This window comes from Patella vulgata, chromosome 4 (genome assembly GCF_932274485.2).
Source record: "Patella vulgata chromosome 4, xgPatVulg1.2, whole genome shotgun sequence".
NCBI classification, from domain to species: domain Eukaryota; kingdom Metazoa; phylum Mollusca; class Gastropoda; family Patellidae; genus Patella; species Patella vulgata.
Window position 1 is genome coordinate 22,616,861 of NC_065882.2, and position 16,003 is coordinate 22,632,863.

The following is a 16,003-nucleotide window of genomic DNA, read 5'->3' on the forward strand; positions in this document are numbered from 1 at the left end:
AAGAGGGGTGGGGGTGCAAAGTGGGGTGGGGGATAACACGGCAGTTATTTTCTGTCTCAAAATCTTTATATTGTTAGGAGACTAATAAACACCCACCCCATGCTGAAGAGAGAGAGAGAGATGGGGTTTAATGTCCACTCGACGCACAAACTAGGTCATTTCAGGACTAACACATGGTTCAATTTTATTTCAATAATTCGCTTGCGCATAGGGGTGTTTAGCATTGGAAGACCCCGGCGAAAACCCACAAGGTTGGACAGGCGACCCAACTCCTTGTCATATACAACCCGGAATCAAAATCCCCCCAGTTGACTCACCTCGCTGAAGAAGATTTGCAAATTTCTAGAAACAAATGCTTACACACTGATTATTCCTCGTAGTGATAAGATGTATTGAATGTTCTATAAAACTAATTGTTTTGCCTCTAATTCTATGTTAAAACCACAAGCTGTCATTGTCAACCTTGATGATCATTGTTTAGAAAAGAAAACTTCTTCATGTAAGTCAAATAAATGAACAAATCTAGCTGGTTTTATTCATTTTGTTAGCCAGTTACTTCCATTATGAAGTTTTGGCATAGAATATACAATACATAAGAAATGTACGCCATGAATGCGCCATATGATATGCGTTACACAACTGGCATATATATAGTGAAACAAAATAATATGCAGAATGAAAATATACAACTCCCAAGCCTACTGCACTACGGTATTTCATGGCTTTCTGTGTTTACGGTTCGATTGTTCTTATATAACACGGTATTACGGTAAATAGTGTATGTAAAGGCTAAAGGTCATTGCGGTGTTTGAATCTTTTTGTTCCTAAACGTGTTACCTAGCTAGGAGAGGCCGGTATATTCAGTGATATTTGTTTGATACCCTGACTTTGTAACAACTTATATACAGGTCACATTTCTATGGAGTACAATTACTCCTTTTCTAGTCATTATCAAGCAGTGGAAACGTCTCTCAGTAATAAGCAGGAATTGTATTCCATAGAATTGTGACGTGTATACATATTCCAGTTCAATTACTAAATGCTATTGAAACAATTTGTAACAATTTTTAAAGTTCGTCATCGTGTTCATTATACTCTATTGTGAAAACTGATGGGATGCATTTAGGAAGAGAAGAATATCATCACGGTACGTAAGTTACTGTTTCCATAATCTTCACAGTTTTTATTGACGAATACTGGTCAATCAGTTGACAAGTATATAGAACATAGATCAAGGCGTTCTTTTTGCAGTATGAAATGGAGTTCCTTCCCTTGAATCGACAGTCACAAATATAAATTTCAAATGTTCTTGCAAATAGTTTTGATTTTATTTTTTCTGTTTTTGTACTGTATAGCGTAATATGCTTTAGCCCATGCGCAATACACTATGGAAACCAATGTAACTGTGTATCACCAACAGTATTCACATGGTATAGCCTTAAAATATATGGCATGGCCTACTTTTGAAATAGTCTATGTAATATTATATTCAGCAGGTTTGTCGAGCAGTTTTTCTCGCATTAAAAAATGGGCAGACTTATATTTTCTTTGTAGCACAAAACTCAAAGAAGGCGAAATCTTTATAATTTGTGTTTCCATTAACGATATATTTATTGTAAATTTAGTATAGATTTTTTTTATTTCAGGTAATTGGGTTTATTGATAAGAATGTTAGAATATATAAATGATACTATAAACCGTCGCTACATGATCACCCTTGTAATTCACATAGTTGGTTTAATACTCCATATAATATCTATATCAACAAATTACTGGGCAGAAGGAAGTTTGGAAGGGAATCGAGCAAACTTTGGATTATGGCTGGGATGCAAGGACGTGGATGATGTGACCACCGTTTGTTCAAGGTCTGTGTTTGCTTCAAAGTTGCTTAACAATGGTAAGTATGCAGTTCTGGGATATAGTAGCCAGGGCCGTATCTAGCTCAGAGCAACGAGTGTGTGTGGAGGGGGGGGGGGGGTTCTCAGGGGTGCTGTAAAATTGACGGACAATATATATCTATTTTTTTATGGTCGACAATTTTCTCACAGGGGTGGGGGCGGGGGAGTTTTTGCCCCTATTTACGGGACTATACGTAGCTTTAGAGGATTCCCAACCCTCTAAAAGTTACTCGATTGCCACGTGCTAAATTTCGCGCTGCAATTGAACATATTATTGCGGCATGTTGGGGTTGGAAGTTTTCTATTGGTATGAATGTCTTTGTTAAGAGGGTGGGGGCAGGGGTACTATGAATGAAATAGAGTTTAACTTCCTAATTTTCTACACCAAGACCAAACATAGTTTTCAAGGAAACTTAAACGAAAAATGTTATCGTTAGTTCAGCGTCTCGTGGATTCTCGGAATAATGAAAGTTTTACATCGTGTAGACAGAGAGAGAGAGAGAGAGAGAGAGAGAGAGAGAAATGGGGTTTAACGTCCACTCGACTCAAACTAGGTCATTTCGGGACTAACATATGGTTTAATTTTATTTACATAATGCGCTTGCGCGTAGGGGTCTTTAGCAGTGGGAGGAAACCGGAGGACCCGGAGAAAACCCACGAGGTTGGACAGGCGACCCTACTCCTTGCCACGTACAACCGGGGATTCGAAACCACGCCAGTCGACTCAATGACAGACTTTATGATACAGCGCGCGCACGCTAACCATTCAGCCATCCAACCCCCCTCGTGTAGACAGAACTCTTGATGTTAATTTTTTGTTTTATTGTTTTATAGATAAGCAGTGGCAAGAAGCAGCACAGATACTGATATTGATAGCTTTATTAACTTTATTGATGAAGATACTATTAGTAGTATGTCTTCTACTACTGAAAATAGTCAGGAATTATATAAAAGAACTGATTGGTGTACATTTTAGTTTATTTGGAATATACTGTAAGTATTGCCGGGAATTTGTCTTTATAGATCATTTGAATTGATGATTTTTATCATCAGTATATTTAACGGGTTTGCACGTTCTTCAGTCCACCACCCTACTTCAGTTTTCTGCATAGTGATGTAAACATTGAGCGATGGATTTTCCTGACAAAGTTCCCAACAGAAAATCGCCCTTCGGTGACATATACAATTTGACTTGATTTTTGTTGGTTCCATCTAATTTCCTCAGGGAGATACCACATTTGCATCATCAAGACACACTGGATAAATTACCAACCAAAGATAAAAAAAGGTACATGTACATCCGAAGGTTGCACCAAGTGGGGTTGAGGCACTGATGGTCCCATCTTCAATAGAAGGCTTGATCTCGGTTTAACTCCGTCCGTACATCTAAAACTCAGTTGCTTCAGGAACATGTGGTGGTCCAGTCTATATTTTATATGTAAGAAAATCTATATTTTGAACGAGTGAGATAATAGCGTGATCTCTCCTTCCCCACGATCTCTTCATTTCAATTTCTTTATTTATTTCAGTTACGTGTGTTTTATTGGTACTCCTCATGTACATTCATGAGATGGCAGATTTTAGACTATCGTGGTCGTTCTTTGTTGCCATTTCCGCCCTCGTTACTCATGGTTTGGGATGTTTATTACTTTTTATAGACTTTAATAAATCCTGGTGGATTTGTAAAGCTAAACCCAAGATGCTCTTAGAGCAAAACGACAGTCAACAGAATGTGAACCAACAGAACAGTACGAAAAGACCTAATCGTTCGCGATCTGTAAATTCAGAATTTGCGATTCTAACCCGAGATGCTAACGGTACATGGTTAGTTTCTTTTTAGTGGTTGTCTCTTCCAATGTTCGTTTGTATGGCTCAACTGATATTACTAACTGAAAAAGATTAGTGTGATAAATACGAATGCTGTTGTTACTAATTGAATACTGAAAATGCACATAGCATTGAATTAGGAGCTATCTTTGTACACTGTCAAAGAAAGTTTTGGGGTGTTCGAAAAAAAATGTTTGTAAAGATTCCATATAGAACAGTTTTGGGAATTTGTAAATTGGTCAGTGTAATGAAATAAAATTGACGTATCCGGAGCGACAGGACACCGATAGAGAAAAATTGAAATTGTCACGTCTCTTACGTGACGTCTGTTGTTAGAACATTGTAACCCATGATGTAGAGGAAGTTATAGAACCTGTTTGTACGTGATCTCACTATTTATAATACATCAGGATTAACTATGTTGTAACAATTTTCATGGTCACCGCAAAAAATGTGTCTGTGTCATCAATCTAAGAATTTCGATGATTTCAGTCTATTTAAGAGGTTCATGATTACCCGTTTTCAACACGATTTACACTGTAAATTTTTTATTCAGTGAATAATGCGTGATCTAAAAACATGATATATTTAGTTAAATACTCAACATTCGATTTGGAATGAAAATTATAAAGAGATTCCAAAAACGGGGGTTTAATTACGCGAACCCACTTTCAAAACAAATCGCGCAGAAATTATTACTTTCATTATTACTCTAGTCTGCATCAACAAAATTGTTCCCAGATCAAGGTGCATGATTCTGTTTGCTATTGTCTTCTGTATACTATATGTGAGTAATATGATGAAATTGATATTGTTATTATTCTATTAAATGTAAAACATGAACAATATTCTATTGTGTTTGTATATGTAACAACGCGGTTCTTTGATAGCAAATTCACACGTACATATTACTTTTTTTTAAAGAAAATATTTGATCATGTATAAAACAGGTTTTTAAGGGATAGGGTTTCAGGCTGCTCAAATCTGAATAGAAACTGGTCTTAACTGGATAAACAACTTGAAAGAAACACATGAAAAATCCTAAACTGTACACCCCAGGTCCAAAAAGCACCCGCTATCCCTGGTGTCCCTGCAAGTAAACTTAATATAACTTAGACTTTAATGCCAGTGGAAAGTTCATCATCAGGATTTTCCCCGGCGTGGTTACCCCTTGTCAGTGGTGCAGGTGGAGGGCCTGACAAGGGACAACGTATAGTCGTTCGAATGGGACAAAAAACCGAGGTAACGTGTACACATTGGCGTACATGAAAAAGAACCCTTGACAGTTGGAATTCGAAATAAGAGTAGGCGGTAAATTTCCCTCAAAGCACATTGGCACCGTCGAAACAGAAAAAAGGACGTTAAACCCCCATTTCAATTAACTTCATATATTGTCAGTGAGTCATCCGTCGGTCCTTTTCTTACAAGGTTTTGAAACGTGCTACTTCCAATCAAATATTAAGACTTATCCCGGGCTATTAGAAATGTCTGTTATCCATTTTGTAAACTACACGTATACCCTGTAATACTATTGTACGTCTTTGGCAATAAAAAAACAATTTTTGTGGGCATCAACCTTATTAAATAATTTATGTGTTGAGTATTTATATTAGGTTAATTCGATTTATAATAACTAATTTGTAAACGACAATACAAAATACATGTAGTTAAATCTCTAACAAGTGGCCGTTAATATGTGTTACAGAAGTTCACGAGTTCAGTGTTATATAATGTAATAAGATTTCTTAGCATTAGCCCATTTTTATGGTGGCTGAAAGCGTCCATTTAGATCGGCGGGTTTCTAGATACAACGCGAGAGTCGCCGTTAAGCCAGCACGACGAAAAAGGCGCCGATCGGCGACTTTTTCGTCGTACTACCTTATCGGCGACCCGCGACTTTCACAACACGAGAGTCGCCGTTAAGCCACGCGCCGAAAAAGTCGCCGAAAAAATCGGCGCCTTTTTCGGCGACTTACTTAACGGCGACTCTCGCCTCGGAAGTTTATAGTTAGTTACATGCGCAATGGCTACATTTTACGCACACAGATCACCAAATATTTCTACGCCGTAATGTAGGGCGAAAGTTATTTTTAGTCTTTCTCTCCCTTTCCCTTTCCCCCCTTTTGAATGGCGATTTTTGGTGTAGAATCGAAGAAAGGGGTTTGATAATACATTTTCTGCCAGGTTTTGGTGAATATTCATGATTTTGAGAGGTCGGTTAGGTTGAAATGTAGGGCCGAAAATTGCATGTTTACTTGTCCCTACTTCCAGCTTGCGTATTTCAAGTTTTTCATTGTAAACCTCATACATGCTTTTGTGCAAGAGTTTGCCACATGTTGCTCCATCTGTGGCAGAAAGTAGGCTAGCCTACAAGTCCTAACTCATCCAAAAGCTCCTCCATTTTATATACAAGAAGTAAAATGTAGCCATTGCGCATGTAACTAACTATAAACTTCCGAGGCGAGAGTCGCCGTTAAGCAAGTCGCCGAAAAAGGCGCCGATTTTTTCGGCGACTTTTTCGGCGACTTGCTTAACGTCGACTCTCGTGTTGTGAAAGTCGCGGGTCGCCGATAAGGTAGTACGACGAAGAAGTCGCCGATCGGCGCCTTTTTCGTCGTGCTGGCTTAACGGCGACTCTCGCGTTGTATCTAGAAACACGCCGATCTAAATGGACGCTTTCAGCCACCATACATTTTACATGTTGTTGTTTTTTTTCCCTTCAAATATAACGCCTGAATCAACTTCTATATAACGATTGTAAAAAAATTCACTCTTAAGTTTTAATAGGGAAGATTTGTTTACAGGGCGTTGACTACACCATTGTTGAAAGTTCTAGATAGTTGCCTATTCGTCCGCAGTAAATTTCAAACTAATAAGCGAGAGAGAGAGAGAGAGAGTGGTGACAACTCAACGCAAACTAGGTAATTTCGGGCGACCCTATACTCCTTGACTCAATGAGACCTTATGAATTAAAGCGTACGCGTTTGACCATTCGGCCACCAAAACTGATAAACACAGAAGCGATAATAATAATAATCTTTATTCCAAATCTTCATCAGAAGATACATGAATATATATAATACATAATAACATAGATGATACAGTCGAACATGCCAATACAGCACCTAATTGGACTGTCAATAATCAGGTGAGACTAGGGTTATTTTAAATACGAAATTCTATAAAATTAATTATACTTATATGCCCCTACAAGTAAATAAATGGGAAATAGCATTACCCATTACTTATACATTTATACATTTATATCTATCATAGATATCACTTCTTATGAGTCTGGCACTTGTGTTTTCATAAAAATCTTTATTGAAATATTCACGTTTATTTCACTAGAATAATGACACGTTCCCATTGAAGAAATATATTCAGTTATAAATAACTCTCATAAACTTCTCAATAGCGCCAAAAACAACATGCAATCTTTTATTTGTTAAGTAAATTTATTATCAATAAACTGCATACGACACTTAACTGGATGATGGAGAAAAAATTATTAAGCGATAAGTAAGTTAGCATTGTAATTGGCATAAAAAGACTGGTTAAAAATGATCATCAAATATACCTTGGACTTGTACATTATTCATTACCTATGTTATGTTGAAAGGGAAAGTAGAGGTCGGTGTAGGTAATAAACTAAACCAGAGGTATTGAAGTAATAGGCTGTTAGTTTGAGCTTCAGAAGAGTCATTTGTAACAAACAGTAGCTAATGTATTTTGTTGACTGATGTGTGACGTCACATTATAACGAACGTAAAAATATAGTGTGTAAATTGAGGATTGACGTTTCAGAACGGATTGGATTTGAAACTACTCTAGGATTAATCTAGTGACATTATTTTAATGCGAAGAGGTAGAGATTTTATAATAGGTAAGATACTTAATAGATATTGTTCATGAACGCTGTCCGTTTGAAAATTTATATACATAGGCCTATATAGATCTTTTTTCTAGGATACGAAGATCTGTAATCAACGAGTTAGGAGAAGCACTGATTTTCAATTTTATCTTTGACACACTTTCTCGTTCGGCGCTAGCCATCACTGTATGTATATAGATTGCACTTAAATTTTATCCAAATATTAGTCATCGATGTTTGAATTCCACAAGATAATAAACAGTGATATCAAATGTATGCATATCACTTGAAATGAAATAGTTTTATTCTTTGGAATTTGAAATAAGTGAAGGTATGTCGACTCGGTACTGTTTATTGTCTAATTTGTCTTCAATCAATTATTGAAATCAAAGGTTGCACTTATACATGTAAGTGGTCTCATATACATAATATACTGTGGTGTACAAAACAAATACTTAAACGTCTCGAACATAAAATATTATTTGATTTTCAACGGTTGCATGGTGAACTTTCTTTTTTATTTCATTTTTGTTTGTTAATAAGTAAAATGCTATATTTAATGCGCTTAACCGTTAGAATACTTTTAGGTTTAGCCCCGAGCATATTTGTTGTTAGTAAAAATATCTAGATATATATGCGTAGCTTGTATAGATATCATGAACAATATTGATAGGCTATATCAGGGGCGTGGTGATAGTGAGGATGCGAGTACAGATACTCGTGCGCCACTTGATTATTTGTGCCACTCTGTCTTATTTTTTGCGTCACTATTTACTATCATATTTATTTTATTTCGCATAAAATTTTTCCAAAGAAAAAAAAAAAAGTTGAAGAAAATTAGAAAGGAAAATATAGTGGGCCAAATGAGAGGAGTTTTTAGAATGACAAGCGGGGTCTGGGCTGGGGTACATGTAGATAACAAACCTTATCTCTCAACCATGATTCATAAACTGATGTCTAATGGAATTTTCACATGTTCAGAAGTTTGTCTTGTCAATAGACAGTAAATAAAACGATGTCAGAAGATTTTAGACAGTTTTACCGGTCATTTGCTGATGAGGCAAAGTAACAACAATAATCCACCATATTTGAACTACACTATTGTTATAGGATACTTTTTTCCGGGGTCCCCCCCCCCCACCTCCTACTCGCTAGTTACGGGCCTGGAGAGAGATGAAGTCGGATCCGTATCGATCTCAATGCGAGGTTTCAGTTGCCACTGAATTCTGTTCCAACTTTGTCCCTATCACAGTAAATTAAAGAGGCATTAGGTAAGACTAGATAAAGAGCTTACGGTTCTCGCTATAATAGTTAAAAAGTAGATAATGAAAACAGGATATGCTGAAAATTTCAGATACGAGATATTAACGATTCAATTTTAGGCTAGCCTCAATCGTCATTACTAAAGATAATAAACAAAATCTCGATTATCCATTTTTAGAAAATGTATTCAAATCCACTAAATATCCCAGGCTAACGATGGAAACGAGGGTTGATTATGGTCTGGATAAGTTAATTAATATCTAATTAATAATTTAGATAACATTTCAGGCCTAAATAATTGCATGTTTCATGCATGTTTAATAGTTAGGCCTAAATCAGATCATTTCTCATTATTCACTTTATCTTTTTGCTAGATATATTCATGGATGGGGTGGGTTTGTTAGACGAAACGACGCATCGAATTACCTTGCAGATATACTAGGAAATAGACCTTCGATTTTATCATTCTCCATTTTTCCCAAAGGCGGGGATCCGCCCCCCCCCCCCCCCGCTTACAATTTTGTGCCACATGGGACCGCCAGTACCCACGGGCCTTTGGCCCTTATCTATATTCAATAGAAGGCTTGATCTCGCTTTAACTCCGTAAATCTAGATATAAAACTTGCAGTCGTTGCTTCAAGAACATGGCCCTTACAACGCCCCTGGGCCATGTTATATACATATAGTTAGAATAACGCCTATGTAGGAAGTAAAGTAAGAGCATAAATGTTCATCACTTTAAAACATAAAATGTTTTACCCTGGGGTGCAATGAGATATGAGGTTGAGAGCAAATGGGCATACGATTTCATTGTTTATTTAAATTCCCGCTAGAATTGGGGTATGAACATCTGAAACTGCCACATCAAATTTCGTTGTGTCCACAAAGCAATGAAAGATTTCACCGTACAATGCAAGGATTCCACTTTTCAATCCAAGATTCCACTACACAATGCAAGATTCTCTGTGCAATCCAACATTCTGTCAGTTGAAGATTTCACTATACAATCAAGGATTCTACTGTGCAAACCAAAGTTGCGCTGCACTGCACAATCAAAGATTTTACTATGCGATCCAGGATTCCATTATGCAATACAAGATTCACTATGCGCTGCAAGGTCCAAGACTTCAGTATGTAATCAAGGACTTCGCAGTGCAATATAATATTCCTACATGGGTGTGTAATCCAATTTACACTGTGGTCAGAGTTCCACCCCCACAGTTGCGCTGCACAGTCCAGGCTATGCAATTCGGGATTACGCTGCGCAATACGAAGATCCTGCTGTGCAATCCGAAGATTGCGCTGTGAGATCTTTAGATTTAGCTGTAAGATCCAATATTTCGCCGTTAATTTTAGGACTTCACTTTTCAACTTGATCTCTAATGTTAATATGGTGTTGAAAAATCATAAACTTCAACTTACTACATAAGTATCGTTTAAATTTGATTTAGCTGTGCAATCCTAGATTGGAATGTTTAATCGATTTCAATCTTAATTTTATGATCATTTTCCAGTTTAGATTTCTATGTCCAGTTTAATGAAATGAAATGGAGTTTAACGTCCTACTGTTCTGCTCCTAAGTCCAGTTTAATATTTCATTATTCGTTAGGCCTACTACTCAGTTTCGCATTTCACTATTCAGATGATTTCAATGTATCAAATACATATTTATTAAAGGAGCTAAGTCTCCAACTCAATATTTTCCACATTCGAAATTAAAAACGCTAATTAGAATTCAATTTCAATCAATATTGATGTTGTTATCTTGCTGTGAAACATGGGATCCTATCCATTAAGACACAATCAACATTTTATAATCAATACACGAGTCGTGTACCCTATGGTTTCGGGTGCCATTTAGTAATGAACAAATAAAACACCACTCTCCACACAAGTCTCGCTATCCAGCATTCGAGGACTGCAAGGGAAGACAACTCTGGAAGTAATTAGTAAAGGTTGATTCACAAATGACAAAATAATTATTTTAAAAAAGGTGTAGAAATTACAATATTTTTTCAAAAATTGAATATAAATCACTTTACATAATTAGAACAGTTCAGCCATATTTTGATTTAAGCTAAAAATGGAGGCGCGAGACTTAGCTTCGAACAACCAGTGTGGTTGAAATTATTGCACACGTCTTGCCAAACCTTCAAAGGCTAATATCTTTGCTCGCAATAGATTAATTTGAATGAAATTTTCAAATTATTCATTTTACATTATTCATTTTCGAACTATTATTATAGCAAGAATGGCTAGCTCTTTATCCAAATCTTACATAATGTATCTTTAACATAGAAGAAAAAAGCCCATCAAGCTAACCCACGATGAAGATGATATTAGTTTTGAGCTATACAAATTATTTTTGACTTTTTGTTATCTCCTATCTGTTGATTTTTAATGGCAACGAAAAACGAAAAGTTTCTGTGTTGAAATCTCCAGACCAAGCAAATGAACTGCATTCGATTCGATGGAAATCAATTTGAAAATAAATTACTATAAAATAACTGGCTGGACAACTTACAAATGTCAGCTTAGTGCGTGGGAGCGCTGTTTATAAACTTCGTGGAGGGTTGTGTATCTGGATGTCGATGGACTGCGTAAAAAGCATTCGTCCATATCTCGCATCATCTTGACTTACGATTAAGAATCATATAGGATACAGATTTAATTAAAGGAATCGGGTTCCTAAAATGGACCAATCTATTATGATTTGGTTAGTTGGATACTTTTGACAAGACAAAATCACTTCTGTATGTTTATAGAAATGTCTATTCTTGCAACATTTAGTATGCCATATTCGATGGAGCCATTTTATAAACATTAGAATTTTTCTATTTTAATGTTCGCCGACATGTGAAAAATACAAAACTTACAAAAGAGTACGTAATAAAAATGGAACTACACAAGACCTAAATTAGTGTAACAAAATATTAAAAACAATAGTTACAAAAACCTAACTGGTTGATAGAAAGCTTCTAAGCGTTTTCTCTGCATTTGTGTTCATCATCAATATTTTATCATCAATACTCGAGATAAGATGTTTAAATCAATATTTTAAATTGTTGGGAATTGTTCAGTTCGTTGAAAGTTGGTTCTTGATATAAAATTAGTCTAAAAAGGTTCTTCACATTTCAGGATATTTTTCACTCATTATACCTTCTGGTAGATATTACGACCTTTAACATCTTATTTGATATATCTCGTGTTTCAATTCTTAATTTATGTGAGCCTATTCTCAAGCTTGTTCGTGCTTTTCTATGTATGAAACCGATGTACGATGAGTTTCGGTAATATCTATTTTAATGAAGTCGTCTGCTGCTTGGTTGAATGATCAGATGTGGGTTTATATCTGTTTAATGACAACCTTCTGTGAATACGAAAACAAATTGATGTCTCTGTGCCATTTCAAGGATTGTTTGATGAAACGTGGAGTGAATTTGATTGTGTTGTGCTGTTGGTACATTTGGTTATTGTATGGACATTGCACACAGCTTATATCTCATTTAATGAAATTTGAATACGGGTGGAAACCCAGCTGAGATAAACATCTATATAAGGTAGCAATTATCTGATTATATACGAGTTTACATATTGACATTGGCGTCGAATCATTGCTACATTTCTAAATACGTGCAGAAGCCTACATTTGAATCGTCCCATACAAAAAGCTCTCAAGACTTGTACAAAATCAGCTAAATGATCAAATAAGAGTCAATGAAGGGGTCCTTAAATAGATAGTATACAAAACAACTGCTCATTAAAACCTGTAACAAACAAATGAATGCAACACAAAACATTCAAACAAAACCTCATGGAAAGTTTACTTTTGTATTGAAACATGCATGGCCAGCGGCGTTCTATATTTTTGGTAATTCTGATCTCCTATATCCAAACAACTTCTTACACATTTTAAAAACATTTAAGTGTTCTGTTATTGCCAGTGACATCCTTGGTGTGTCTCTTGCACGTTTTTGGTCGTATTCTGGGAAAGCAACATTGATTTTTGTATAGACGCTAATACGGTCATTCATTATAGAATTTTATTTTTATTATCCCCCGCCTTTCGAAGAAAGCAGGGGATTTATAAAATGGGTCTGTCCGTCCGCCCGCCTGTCTATCACACTTTTTGTCCCACAATAACTCTCGTTCCAGTTTATCTAATTGAGGTAGAATGTTCAAACTTGGTGTAGGTGTTTATTAGGTGAATGTCTTGATGGATTTCAATGATTAACATTTTTCACTAAAGCTAAGCAGAAAGCAATTTCATTAGTCGATGCTTTGGGAAAAGATAACTTTGATTCTAACTGATGGAGAGTGATGAAACTTAGTGTAGAGTTTCACGTATACCAGGTACTTCAAAACCTTGACTGAATTCGATCTTGAACATTTTCTGCTTAGACTAGTTTGATTGCTCGATACTTTTAAAAAAGATAAATGTGCAATTAATTAAACATACATTATGCAACAGCTGAATCTGCCTATTGCTGGTCTTTCTTTAGACCTGAAATTAGACATTAATTAACTTGTCCAGACCATAATAAACTCTCTCGATATCATAGCTAGCCTGCGATATTTACTGGATTAGGATCCGATTTGCTGCTCAACTTTCATTCATGGTTAAATTATGAACTGGATAATCGAGACTATGTTTTTTTTTATCGTACCTACGTTAGTAATGATGATCGAGGCTAAATTGTGTCCACCGCTTAAAGGAGCTAAATCGCTAACATTTGGGACCTAGAAATTCACAAAAGTGGGTCGCAACGCATATAATACTGTAATATGAATGTATATAAACTGATTTACATTTAATGGTTTCCGTTTTACTCCAATTTCAAATCAGTTATGTTCGGCGAAATCAGTCAGCGATCTCAATCGAGTGCAAATTTCTAGCGTCTAGTTATTCTAGTCTACATAACTCCATTTGATTTGGTGCAATGTGTCTAGGCTCGTTCCTCGAGTCTCTCAATACAACTGGGGCTGAAGCGCATTATGGTACACGATTCGTGTACCAATGTTAAAAAAATTATTTTATCTTAAATATCGGATATCAGAAGCTCATCTTTTCCCGGTTTACATCATCAATGTTGATTTAAAATGACCAATAATTCGTGTTTTCGATGTCGAAGATTTTGGAGGATTTTGAGTTATGGACTTAGGTCCTTTAAGATCGCGCCCTGGGCATAAGAAACGAGTAATTTTGTGCGAATCAGTTTCTTTACATGTAACCTGAGTATTTGGAGAAGACACAGAAAGTGGGTGTTTATAATGACCTATGTAGCAATTTTAGCTAGTGACATTTGGTCGAGGCGGAGAGTAAATAATCAACGTAATCTCATGTCAACTGAGTTTTCCACGTTCAGGTGGCAAATATCCCAGGTTCTAGACAATTCGACATGATGTACATCTTTAAATAATGAGAAGACATACGTTCTTTAATTTGAGATTAAATTTTCTTTTTTATATAAATCTGCTAATCAGACTAGATTTTTAAGTGGTTTCTTAGCATAGACTTTCTAAAGATTTATTTTTTCCCCTCAGCTTTAATATATCGGGGAAAATATAGATTGTTTCAATGGCATTGTAATTGAACTGGAGAAAAAGCACCTTAAACAGGGTGCAATTCTATGGAAAACTGAGCGACATTTCGACTAGGCTTCTTTAGTCTTTACCAATCATTCTAATATTATAAGACAACTCTCAATATTTTTGATGCAAATGTTACTGCTTTACCAGCTGACTTTCTGGTTATAATCCCTCTAATATTTGAACGTTTAAAATAAAACACAAGAGACCGACAAACTTACATGAACGTAACAGTACAACAGTACTATACTAAACATTAACATACCTTGTTTTAAGTAGATTAACGCACTGGTATACCCCCCCCCCCCCGCTCCAAAAAACAAAACCAAAACAAACAAAAACAACCAATGTTATGTTAGAAATCCGTTATTAGTTTTATCAAATCACGTTCTTATTAGCATCTTTCCGTTCTTAACAAACAAGCCTTGGATAGCCAACGTCTTGTAGATGTTACCTTTTACAGGTTTTGAACGTACATAATAATTGTTAACATTGTCCCGGTACATCCGTGACATTTATACATATCGTGGGTGATGAAGTGCGCCCTTCTGTTGCAGAGGACGATAGGTCAGTTTTATAACAGGTAACGAATATACGTCAGCTATATCATGGTGGTTTTCACGTTTTTGGGGTCTTGACTATAACATTCACTCTGAATTTCCTCTTTACGACTGGCTGGGCAATTGCTGTAAGTTTACCTGTAGATCGGTTATAAAGCTCTCGTGACAGGAGTAAAAACTCGTAACTCTAAAGATCGATACGGTACCTTCTTATTATGACCAGTAAAACAATATCACTAAGTTTAGAACCAAATTCTTGCCTGAACAACTTTTACAAGTATTCCACGGTTTAAGTGACAGATGCGTATAAATTCGATAAAGTCCTTTCTGGTGACTATATAGCTAAACAATTCCAACAGGTTTGAAAAATACCACGCACAATACCAAGAAAATTCCAGATCGCTACGTTTGGCAATGAATTTCATCCAACTATATACGTTTCGACATTCAAAATTTACTATATATACTTATGTAGTCCGAGACATGTAACTAGCTTGGTAGATTTAGGTTTATAGAAAAGAATATTCGAAAAATGTGATCTTGTTATATAAAAATATGACATCTTGATAGAAACCGTCTTGCTAATCTAGACTAAACATTTACCTTCTACCAGTCTTACTATTATATACATATACAGAGAACGGCAGATCTCATAAAAAAAAGTTCGTTCCTGCATTACTTTATGGGTAGCGTTGAACTGCAGGAATAAGTTCATGAGGCGAAAACAAAACTACACGTATACTGTAAGTAAAAACGATAATCATTAATTGAATTACAAAATGCTACTTTTTGGATGTCAAGTCTGTTTTTATAATTTTGAATAAGGTAATAAAAAAAGCAGTAGAGATCAAAGAACTAAAAACATCTATACAATTTAGATTTAAATTAGTAAAGTTATTCTGAAATCTCATATCCATGCATGCATACTTCACCAGAATATAAATGTAATTAATTTTGAATAACCATAGACTCTCCTACATGTAATGTAATTA

General features: G+C 35.8%; 1 long non-coding RNA gene across 2 annotated transcripts; it reads left to right on the forward strand.

Annotated features, from left to right (window-relative positions):
* Positions 1–738: 738 nt before the first annotated feature.
* Positions 739–5,288, forward strand: LOC126818501 (uncharacterized). 2 transcript variants are annotated; one of them, XR_007679246.2, is made up of 4 exons: positions 739–1,147; positions 1,647–1,897; positions 2,733–2,891; positions 3,428–5,288. It is a non-coding gene; the product is annotated as an uncharacterized LOC126818501 (long non-coding RNA). The 2 variants fall into 2 exon arrangements; XR_007679248.2 differs by lacking the exon at positions 739–1,147 and adding an exon at positions 1,383–1,496.
* Positions 5,289–16,003: the final 10,715 nt, after the last annotated feature.